This window comes from Lagenorhynchus albirostris, chromosome 8, assembly GCF_949774975.1.
Source record: "Lagenorhynchus albirostris chromosome 8, mLagAlb1.1, whole genome shotgun sequence".
Taxonomy (NCBI): Eukaryota; Metazoa; Chordata; class Mammalia; order Artiodactyla; family Delphinidae; genus Lagenorhynchus; species Lagenorhynchus albirostris.
Genome location: NC_083102.1, coordinates 44,089,983 through 44,102,204, shown reverse-complemented (window position 1 = coordinate 44,102,204; position 12,222 = coordinate 44,089,983).

Here is a 12,222-nt window from a genome sequence, read left to right as displayed (position 1 = left end):
GCGGCCGCGAATGAGTAAGTTTCCGCACACACCCGCCGAATCTTAAGTTTATATAGAGGACTCAGCTGGGTTCAGTCACATATACCATCCAGAGAGTCTCAACACCACATTTCTATCTTAGGGCTGTATCCTTAGAGAAGCTTCTGAAAATGCCGAAGGCAAGGGGCCAAGGACAGGGGAGGTGGTGGGGAGCCTCCAGTTGCCTGGGTCCAGCTCACAGGTCAACCAGTGGTCACATCTCCTCGATGACCTCCCCCAAAAGCCTGGAAGAAAACACATATCCCTTCTTCCTACATTCCATTAGCCAGAAATTAGTCACATGGCCCCATCAAACTGCAAGAGGGGCTCCAGGAAATGAAACTAGGAAAGAAAAGAGGGTTTGGTAAACATGTGGATCCATTTGAAACCCCACCCTCTTCACCGTTTTGACCAAATTTCCAATTCACCAGGTGCAGACATAGTACACCTGTCTGCCAAGGGCTGAGGGAAAAATCTGCCCCCAAATCACAGCTGTAACCTTTCGGTTTGAAGTTGAAAAATGTACCTAAGCCTACCGCCATGATATATAAATTAAAACTTTGCCCCAGAAAGAACACCTCTTTTTCATGTGGCCTGATGTTGGTATTATCACTTCCAGAAGGTTTAAGGGTATAGACAATTTCAATAGTACACTATAGCTCTGGCTTTAGTAAGCAAGCCAAAAGAATAATTCATTAGTAGTAGTTGAAAATTACATCATCTTATGACATACGATTTTTTCCTTTCTGTAAATAGAAAACATAAATATAGAGAAATACAAAAATGTCCATATGTTATGAGGCAAGGGGCAAAACAGAGAGAAACTCGGTGAAGAATCTTCTGTAGGCCAGCAAAATCTGCCACATCCAAGATGTCTGACGGGGCTCTGGGGAATAGGGATTAGAAAAAATACAGAGCAGCCAGGGTTACAACTTGCACAGCAACAGGTCCCAGATGGATAACTGTTAAAGGTAGAGTCAGCATGCACCTGCACTTGAACATGGGGAAGGGAGCATGGTTTCTTAGGGGTCTAACATAGTGGCCTTAGGGATCTAACAGCCACCATGTGCCAGGCTCTGTGCTAAGTATTTTACACATGCATCTCATTTCAAGCCCTCCAATAACAAAGAATGGAGTTATGGTGTTAGATTTAGTTCGAAAATCTTTCTTACTGTGGTTCTGAAATCCCTGGAGAAGGTAACTCCTCTCAGTGGCAACCTTGCAACAGAATCATCAAGAGCACCAAGAACACTGGAACCAAAGAGAACAGACAGGCAGCTCAGAAGGGGATTTCTGACACCAGAGTGGATCCAGCTATTTGTTGGAATGACTTGTAATAGAGAGTTTCTCCCCCATCTGTTGTTCACTAGCAGCTAAATTCATCCAGGACTTTGTTCCAGCTTAGTGATTCACTTCAAACAGAATTAACAAACATGTCCCTTATCACCAGCAAACACACACCCACACAGATATACACAGCTAGCTACACACACACACACACACACACACACACACACACACACACACACACCACCCACACTTTGTGTCCTGGATGTGGTCTCTGCTGCTGATGATAATGATAAGGATGCTGGGGTTTTGGAGAAAATGTCACAGAAAAACATAGTTGGTGAGAGTAAAAAACAATATTTAAGAAAAAGAGCAAAGTAGGATACAATATGGTCACAACTATGTAAAAACTGCACTTCAGAAAGACGGGGAGAAAACACCCCAAAATGGTGATAGTGATTACAGTCTAATGCTGGAGTTACAGGTAACCTGGTTACCCAGAGGCAACAAGTTCAGGCTTATCCTCCTGCCCAGGAAACTTGGTAGAATTTAGTTTCTTCTTTTATGTGTCCTCCAAATTTTTTACTCTGCCCATTATTAGAAAAAAAGAAAAACATTTAAAAAGTCAGTTGTCGGGAATTCCCTGGAGGTCCAGTGGTTAGGACTCGGCACTTTCACTGAATTGGCCCGGGTTCGATCCCTGGTCGGGGAACTAAGATCCCGCAAGCCTCAAGGAGCAGTCAAAAAAATAAAATAATAATAAAATAAATAAAAAGTCAGTTGTCAATGCAAACATGGGTCTCTGAATTATTTCCTGTATTTGTCCTGTTTTAAAAATTTTATGATTTAAAAAATATATTAAAGTAAATTATCCTGAGCCAGATCAATGACCTGTGCCTAGACTGTAAGCTTCATGAGGGCTATGTGTGTTTTGTTCACTGATGTAGTCCAAATACCTAGAACAATCTTGGCACTGAGTAGGCAGTCAATAAATACTTGTTGAATGAATATTCTGGTTCTGACAGTAGCTTTAAGAAGAAATATGGAAATTAACATGCCAGCCTTCTCAGTCAAGGATGTGCTCTAACCAGCCTCCATGAATCAGGATAAATGGTCCATCTTTACCACCAACTGCGTAAAGGAGAATTCGTATTCATTGTCTAAAAACTCTTGGGCTCCTCTTCTCAGGAGAGATTTCATACTTCCATCATACCAGGACTTAATGGATAGGTCCTGCTACCGCATTACCAGTGACACCTTATTTACTGGTACTTTACAAAATATTAGGCATGTTCACCATACAAGGCAACCTGGTACTAAAAGAAAGAGATTGTAGTCTTGTGTAGTGGAAATTCTAAATCACGATCTTAAATTATAAAAATCTTCATGGGTGGGGAAAGCACAAAGTCTCTACATTGACAAGATGACTGAAATCTCAGAATCACAAGCACATTTTTCCAGATGTTGATTATGCTGCCGCCCAAAAACTCTACCAGAGAATCAGACAGTCTGTATTATCATGACAAAAGAAAGCAGTTATGTTGGCAGCAGGTGGGAGTATTAACGATTTAATGCTGAGCTGCTTTTGTCAGGTATTTAAGTTACCAAAAGGCATTTTTTTTAATTGTGATAAATTCTTACACATACATTTGGCAACTGAATTTCTAACAAAATGCCTCTCAGGCCAACAAAGGGCATTTGAGAGAATGGAAGCAATTTGGTTTCCTCTTTTCACGAGTTGCCTCTTGACTTAATTAATCTCCCTGTGATTTTGAAGATATCCTCCAAACCACGAAGCACTGTCACTGACACATGGCCTGCATTCAGCGAATGGTTACGGGATTGACTCAAAATGTGTGACAACTGAAGCAAATCACAAGAAAATTGAATTGTTGAAGTATGCTGGAAATCAAGACCACTTGTTGGAGATAAGAAGTGAAAAAGGGTAAAAATGAGGTGTTAACTCAGTGATTAAACTGAAAGAAGAGTCAGTGGGTCCTCATTTTCAACTCCTGTTTGTCGAGGTCCTCACTGTGGTCCAACCACTGTGACAGACCCTTTCATCTCCAGAAAGAATCTTAGCCCTCACAACAATTCCCATGTTGCACATTAAGAAACTGAGGCCAGGTGCAGCAACGTGGATGTGACATCTAAATGGGGACCAATCTGATTTCTCCCCAGACCTCCATCCACCATGCTAGGCTGCCTGTCTTCATCTTCTCAGAGGGTGCAAAGTTCCAGACACTCCCATCTGTGGGCCCTTCCACCCATTCTTACTTTTTCAACCTCTCCCTTGTTTAATCAAGTCCAAAGAAATACATAAGCAGGGAGGAGACAGGTGCCAGTTAGAGGCCACAGAGTAGGCCCTATTCCTTTCCCATCTCCCACCTGGAATACAGAACTGTGCCCCTGAGCTGTCCTTGAGGTTTCTGTCCCTGGGAGAGGAGCCCTTAGCCACCTCCAAGGCTCCCCCCCAGCCCATCCTCCAAGTACCTTATGTGGTCCTGTTTCCCATCCACAATACTGGCCAGGCCCCGGCCGCACTGACCACCTTCAGCTTCCTGCTACACAAGGGGAAGTGAGAAAACCCAAGCGTCATGAAGATGACTCACCTAAAGTCAGCAGCCCCTTAGGACTTAGTCAGCAGGACTGCAGACCTGCCTCCCTGATTGATACCCAGATGGACCCTGGAAACCACTTAACAGGGACTCTCCTGGGAAGAAGGGAGGGAGATCTAGTTGCCTCAAAGGAGTGGCAAAGAGAGAGGAAGGGGAGAAAATGCCAACAGTACCCAGGGGCCCAGTGTCCAAGCTCCACAATCTATCTGTCAGGCTCATCGTCCCTGCCTTCAGGCAGCTCACTGTCTAGGGGGACTGACCCACAAGTGAACAAATGATAACTGAACATGATGCATAGACAGAGGGACGTCCAGGAGGTGGGGGGAGCCCAGCATGGGGCCGTTAGTCCAGCCCACAATTTCCTGGAGGAGATAACGTCCACACCAGTCTCTTTTTTTTGAGATAAGAGTGATAAAAAGACATGAGCAAAAATGATAAGGTTTCAGTTTGTCTTTTTTTTTTTTATAACAATATTGGTGTCATTTTCACCCTTACCATACTCGTTTTCATCCTCCCTCACTTATGTTAATGCAGTAAAACATCAACGATGAACAGCACAAGTTCCGAAGCTGACCTGCTAAGGTCAAATCCTGGTGCTGCTCTTACTGGCTGTATGCCCTTGGGCTTTGCCTCAGTTTCCTTATATGACTGCTGTGAGGACTAAATGACTTAACGCGTGAAAGGTGCTTAGAGCGGTATCTAGCACAAAGTAAGCACTCAACAAACATCAGCTGCTGCTATCATGTCATTGTTACTTTGTTTTCACACCTGATGCATTTCGGTGCACTTTTGCACAGTAGTAACCTGTGAAGGGTAGGAAGTCATAGGTAAAGTAACAGGGTCAGAGAGGGAAACAGGTTGTCCTAACAACTAGTTAGCGCAGTTCCGGAACCAGAACTTCTGAGAGCCCATGTTATTTCTAACGCTTCACAACACTTTATAAAATTGTTTTAAAACCCTGAACTCTTAACACAACATTGTAAATCAACTATACTTCAATAAAAATGTTTTTAAAAACCCTGAGCTCTTAGATGAAAGTTCCTTTAAAAGCCTTAATTTTCACATAAACAGGAGGGAAATGGCACTAGGAGACAATGTGACTGTCAACATTCAACAGATTGGAGGACCCCACACCTAGGGTTAATTTGGGAATACTTAGAATCCAAACCAAATGTCCTTCTGAGTGTGATAAAAATCCCTGCAAAGTCTCACGGGGTTCCTCTGTCCAACATCCCCCAAACTGCCACAGCCCACAGCACCAGGAACCTCACTTTGGAAAACACAGGCTCTCCTCTCCCTCCCCTGCCCAGGTCCTTAGGGCGCCGTCCACACAGCTGCACTTACCGCCAGCACCGCTGGGGGGCGCCTGTGTGCTGGCAGGACTCCGAGCACAATTTCGGGCTGCCCCTGGTCTCTTCTCACCGGGACGAAGGGACCCCCCTCCCCCCGACTTAACTGGCAGAAGTGATCAGGGGGAAGGGCGGTGAGCACAGGAGCAGGAGTAAAGGCGAGAAATCATGAAGTGATTAGCCATGAGGATGCTAAGATGGACCACATTTGCTTGGATATTTTTCCATGGGGAGAGACAGCGTGGAGTCCTGCCTTTTGCGTGGCCAAGAGACCTGCAGGAAGCGCTGCATTGCTGCTTTGGTAAACGCTTAGGAAACTCCCGAAAGACGCGGCCGGTTCTTTGAGAAGGGCTGAGGACTAAGGTTCAGAAGAGGTGGATTCAAACCTAGCTTCTCCATGGCTGGAAAAAAAGCATTAGCACTCTGAGTTCCGATTTTTCCATCATTTCATTGAAACTGATAGTACTGGCCACTTCTGTGTTCCCTTAAGCTGTTGTAAGAGCTGAGGAAAGAAGAGTGTTTGGAGGATTCTGAACCAAGTCAGTTGCGCACAGGGGGGCTGACCTTGCTCTCCCGCATCTTCGAGTTTCTCCTTGGTTTCCCCCGGGCTGTTCCACTCTTCTTCCACGGTTGTCCTCCTGGCTCCTGCCTCTATCCGCAAAGAAAAGAAACATGCCCTGTCAGCCACCTGAAGGTAACCAGAGGAGCCCATCCTCGCTGACCTCTCTGGGGTGTCTGCTGCAGTTGACTAGCTCTTCTGCTGTCACTTTTGACTTTGGGTCTTCCTGCACTCCCATGCCCAGCTCCCTCGTGGCTGGCCTTTGACCCTCCTCTGCACCCTAAACACTGGTGTTCTGTTCCAGACCCTTTTTCTCTTCTCACTCTCCAAGTGACGGCATCCACCCCCTCGGGTGCTATTGACTCCTAATCTCTTCAGCCAGCACAGGAAGGGACTGAGCCATCTGGGCAATGGGCAAACCAACCCTGGAAAGGGACCAGCTGGAAAAGTGAGAGAAGCTTCCTCCAGACACTTGGGACGATCCCCACAAACCATTTTGGAGGAGGCAAATATATTCCTGCATCTTGACAGCACTGGTCCAGAGGAGACGGGAATAGGAACACAGGACAAACTTCAGTATAGAATATCACTTGCTGCAACTCTGTGAGTAGTTAGAATGACTCCCATCTTTCAAGTGGAAAAATAAACTCAGAGAGGTTGAGTAATATGCTCAAGGTCACGGAGCTCATAGAGGCAAGTCAGGGTTTGAACATGGGTCTTCAACAGGTCTAGCGCACTTTCTTCCTCTCCGCAGCCACCCCTCTGAATACGAAGGCTGGAAAGTTAAGTCCATTCTAAAGTGAAAATTCTCCTACAGAAATTTTTCTTAAGATGATGTTTAACTGCACGTATTTTACGATGACAAAGCATTTTCTCTGTTTTCTATAGTTTTTATGCCTCCTGAGCATAGATAAATAAAACATAATTATACATTTTATTATCCCAAAATCCTAATGAACAGGGTGGGTAAAAGACCATACAGAATGCCATGGCCCTGGACACAGAGCAAAGCTTCCCTGCCCACAACCCAGCCAACTTGTGATTTTAAGTCAAATCTATAATAATTTTATCATTTTAATAATTTTAGCATTTTAAAAATGATAATTTCCCAAACAGTTAATCTTCAACCTGCTAATTGGCAGATTACTGACAGGCTCTTGTCTGTAGTGACATGCCGTAAAATTCACAAATTTGGGGTGTCACTGAGACTACACAATGTATAGTATATTTTGAGAATGACAGTTGCTTGTGTGTTGTGAATTTCAAGTATCATGCTTGTCACAAATAGCACAGATTATAGCACAGATTTGTGCTAAGAATGGAATGGGGTTTTCTTGTCCGATGCCTCTTCAGACCTGTCTGCTACTTTTTTCTGTTCCTCTTTGTTAATGGATTTGCTTTCTTGATGGAAGAGAAGAAAAAGGTGGAGTTGAAGGTAGTATGCAAGTAATTGTTCTAGAAATATTGTCACTCTTGTACGTGCCTGCCCTCCAAGAGCAAACACACACAAACATGTACACCCATAGTCCTGTACACATTCACACAATAGATGTTTCATCTGGATGTTCATTTTCACATATCTTTGTCAATTTAAATATGTTTAAGGAAAATCCTACCATTCATAGGACACTTTCTGGGAGAAAAAAAACTTTGAAATGTGAGGAAAGAAGCATTTCTTGAGCACCTACTAAGCCACTGGGGCTCTGCCTCATACTGTCACTGCAGAGCTCCATCTCACTGAAACCCACACCTCCAGCCAGGTAGGTGTCATAATCTCTGTTTACAGAAGACAAAAGTGAAGCTCAAAATAAAAGGTGCATCACAGGTCCTAGATCACTCACTGCAAAGTGACAGAGTCCTCATTCAAACCAGATCTGTCTTGCCTCAGAGGCTATGAATTTTGGAGTGGGGGAAAGACGAAGGATAAATTTCACAACAGTCCTGATTCTTCATCTACAGCAGTCCTCATCCCTTTGCTCTGATCTACTCCTAGCAGCTGAAGAACAATTACTCAATGACAAAGGAATAAAAACCTCAAAGAGAATTATGTCAACCTCAATCACTGTGCAGGTCCTTAAAAAGGCAAATTAATACCCCTCCCTTCTGTGGGGAAGCAGCCTTTCTTTTAACACAATCACGGGGCAGAGCCATGCATTATTAGTTAGCTTGGCTTTGATTTGCCAAAAGACAGCACAGGTGAGTTCTGAAAGGAAAACTAATTCACAAACGGCAAAGTGACAATGCATGTGAGAATGGAAAGGGTCAAGGGGTCACAATCTCTCAGTCATTGTAAAATTACTTTTGGATGCTGTGGAAATGTCACCATCTTATGTTAATTTCTCCAGAATGCATAAAATTGATGCTCCAGAGTTACAGGACATTCCTGACTTCCTGCTTTCCCTTCAAGTGCATTGTTCAATAATTAAAATCTATTATATTCCTAAAGCAAAACACTTGGTAACACCTCAGCAGACACTGGGGAGGAGAGAAATGAAATTTTGATAGCAGGTCTGCTACTAACTTGAGATGAAATCAGCTTAATGCTAATTATTTTTCACATTCAGTTTCTATATTTACCAAATGGCCTAACTTTTGGAGTGCCAACTGAATTAACCATTAACTTTCCCCAGCTATCCACACTCAACCAACCCTTCAAGCCCTATTTCAAACCCCATCAGTTGTTCAAATCCCCTTACTACAGCCCACAAGGATCACTCCCTTCTCTACCTCTATTTGTACTTTTGCTCATACAATTAGTATTTAATATACATATTAAATGTATTAAGTGTGTACCATACAACATGTGCCAGACAATAGATGGGAATTGAAAACAGAATGATTACTAATAATAGCTGAATTCACTGAATGCTTACTAAGGGCAGATATTGTTCTAGGTGCTTTTGTGTACATGAAATTATTTAGCCCTTGCAAATCTGACCAATTATACAGATGAAGTAAACTGAGTTACTTAATAACGTGCTCAGGGTTACTCGGATCATAAGTGACAGAACCAGAATTTGCACCCAGACAGCCTGGCTCTATAGTCCTGGCAATTAATCACTACTCTACGGCTGCCTATTCCAGGCCCACATTCCAGGAGATCACAGTTGAATGAAAGACACACATAGAATCAGAAGATGACACAAAAGTGTGATATGATTGAACACACCAAGGAAGAGGGGCAACACAAACTGGGAGAGTCTAGTAGGAATGTGTCAGGAAGGTACAGGAGGGCGGTACCTTCCAGGCATTTTTAACAGTTTAGTAATTGACACTACACCTAGATCCAAATTTCTCCCAGGCTGAGTAGGGTTGTATAATATCCTAAAAACTAATCTTGCCTGGGCTTATAAAGAGTGCTGTGCCGGTAAAACAGTTCTCCTGGGCAGAAATGGCCACAGCCGAGGGGATGGGGCGGGGGGTAGTGCTGATTTGTATTTGCAGGTTTTCTTTGCCAATTACTATGGGGTAAATACTTCCACCACAGCAGATTTCAAGCTACCAACCAAACGTCACTGAACTCATTTGGGATGAGATGTGTACATTTGGGTCTCGTGAGCCGATCTGCATTGGCACCAGCATTCCACTGTGTGAAGTTCCTGTAGTGAGTGTCAGAAACTGAGGGAGTGGAGAACTAGGTGGGTGGGGAAATACCACCCCCGAGGGAGACAGGCCGAGGGCACTCAGGAGGGAGGGAACACGTGCTCAATCTCTAGAAGGCTGCAGCAGCCAGGAGGGTACTCGAAAGCTAAAGCCCCCAAAGTAAACTGGGAGCAAATGAGGATAAAAAACCACAGAAACAAGTCAAGGAGGCAAAAGGAAAATAGTAGCACCAGAAAAGAGACTCTAGGTGAACACTAATGCCCAGTCAGAAGAAGAAACACTGAGTTCAGGCAGGCATACCCTTCAGGCAACATCCAACCGGGCCTTGAAGACAAAGCGGAGAATCCAGAGTGCCTTCGCTGTTAGCTCCCCTCCTCACCCATCCAACCCCCTCCCAGTGCCTCCTCTGGGCTCTCAGAGCATCCTGTGCTGACCTCCACTACAACCTTTTCCACAACACACTGTAATTACCCATGTAGATGTCTCCCACTAGGCTGGGAGCTCCTGAAGGCATATAGCACATGATGTTGGCAAGCCAGTGCGCCAAATGTGGCCCACCACTTGCTTTTAAAGGGTATGCAGGGACTTCCCTGGTGGCACAGTGGTTAAGAATCCACCTGTAAATGCAGGGGACATGGGTTCGAGCCCTGGTCCGGGAAGATCCCACATGTCGTGGAGCAACTAAGCTCGGGCGCCACAACTACTGAGCCTGCATGCCACAACTAATGAAGCCCATGCGCCTAGAGCCCGTGCTCCGCAACAAGAGAAGCCACCGCAATGAGAAGTCTGTGCACCACAACGAAGAGTAGCCCCCGCTCGCCGCAACTAGAGAAAGCCCGCGCACAGCAACGAAGACCCAACTCAGCCAAAAATAAATAAATAAATAAGTTTTTAAAAATAAATAAATAAATGAAGGGTATGCAAGCCAAGAATGGTTTTTACAACTTTAAATGGTTGGGAAAATAAAAATAATATTTTATGATACATGTAAATTATGTTAAATTCAAATTTCAGTATCCATAAACAAAGTTTTATTGAAACACAGCCATGCTCCTTCATTAATGTATTATCTATAGCTGTTTACATACTACCATATGGCCCACAAAACCTAAAATGCTTACTCTCTGGTCCTTTACAGAAAAAGTTTGCCAACTCTCAGCACGTAGACGCCACAAGAAAGGAAACATTGAACAAATGTTTGATTAATAATTATTTGACCCTAGATGCATTCCCAGCCATTCTTTTCTTTTTTTTTCTTTTTTTTTTTTTTTTTGCTGTACGCGGGCCTCTCACCACTGCAGCCTCTCCCGCCGCAGAGCACAGGCTCCGGACGCGCAGGCCCAGCGGCCACGGCTCACGGGCCCAGCCGCTCCACAGCACGTGGGATCTTCCCAGACCAGGGCACAAATCCGCGTCCCCCCCATCAGCAGGCGGACTCCCGACCACTGCGCCACCAGGGAAGCCCCCCAGCCATTCTTAATCTCATAACTATCTAGACTTTCCTGGTTGGAGGACCCCACTCACCCTAGCAACTAGCTTTGTTTTCCAGCTCCTGCAAGCACTTTGCTCCTAGTGAGAACCCAATCAAATCTTCCCAGATTGGTTGGGTCCAGTCTGTCTATGTAAGTATTTCCAAGTTTGTAGTTCTATGGAATTTAACTAGAAGTTCCATTTTAAAAAAAAGGATTCCACAACTAAATAAGCTTAATAAATGTTGAGCTAAACATGCTTCTTTAGTGCAGAATCCCACAAAGCCTTTACGATGCTGACGTTCCCTGTGAAACTCCAAGGAACACTTACCAAACTCTTTGCCCATGAAATTGTTTTGCTGAGAACTGTTGCTCAGAATCCACTTTGGGAATCTGATTCTAAAGGAAGTAGGGATCTGACAAATATATTGCCATCAAGGCTACATGGAGAGCTCATTGTTCTGACCTAACTCATTTGGCTTAACCATGACCACCACTCCCACTCCTTGGCTGTGGGTAGCATAATCTCCATGGCAGCTTCAGCCTGCATCACTCTGGAGGGAGCAGCCATTGCTCCACTCCCAGCATGGCCGCTGCCTGAAGACCTCATTACCACTGTCACTTGCAGTGCTAACTTCCGCCACTCCTACAAGGCTTTGCTGAGATATCACCCTCTCAGCAAGGCCACCTTATTTAAAACCACACTCTTGGACTTCCCTGGTGGCGCAGTGGTTAAGAATCCGCCTGCCAATGCAGGGGACACAGGTTTGAGCCCTGGTCCGGGAAGATTCCACATGCCGTGGAGCGACTAAGCCCGTGTGCCACAACTACTGAGCCTGCGCTCTAGAGCCCGCGAGCCACAACTTCTGAGCCCGCGTGCCTAGAGCCCATGCTCCGCAACAAGAGAAGCCACCGCAATGAGAAGCCCGCATACCTCAACAAAGAGTGGCCCCCACTCACTGCAACTAGAGAAAGCCTGTGTGCAGCAAGGAAGACCCAACGCAGCCAAAAAATAATTAATTAATTTAATTTAATTAAAAAAAAAAAAGACCACACTCTCCCCCCGACCCAAGACTCTGGATTTTTCCTTACCCTAACTTGTTTTTCCCCCAACACTTATTTCCTTCTAACAAATTATGTAATTTAGTTATTTACTACATAAGTTCCATGAGGCAGAGACTTCTTATCTGATTTGTCACCAGCATGTCCCAAGCACCTAGAGGAGTGCCTGGCACATGGCAGGCTCTCAATAACTATTTGTTGAAGTAATGACTGAATGAATAAATGGTTATAGCCACTGATTTCCCCCTCCGTGTTTT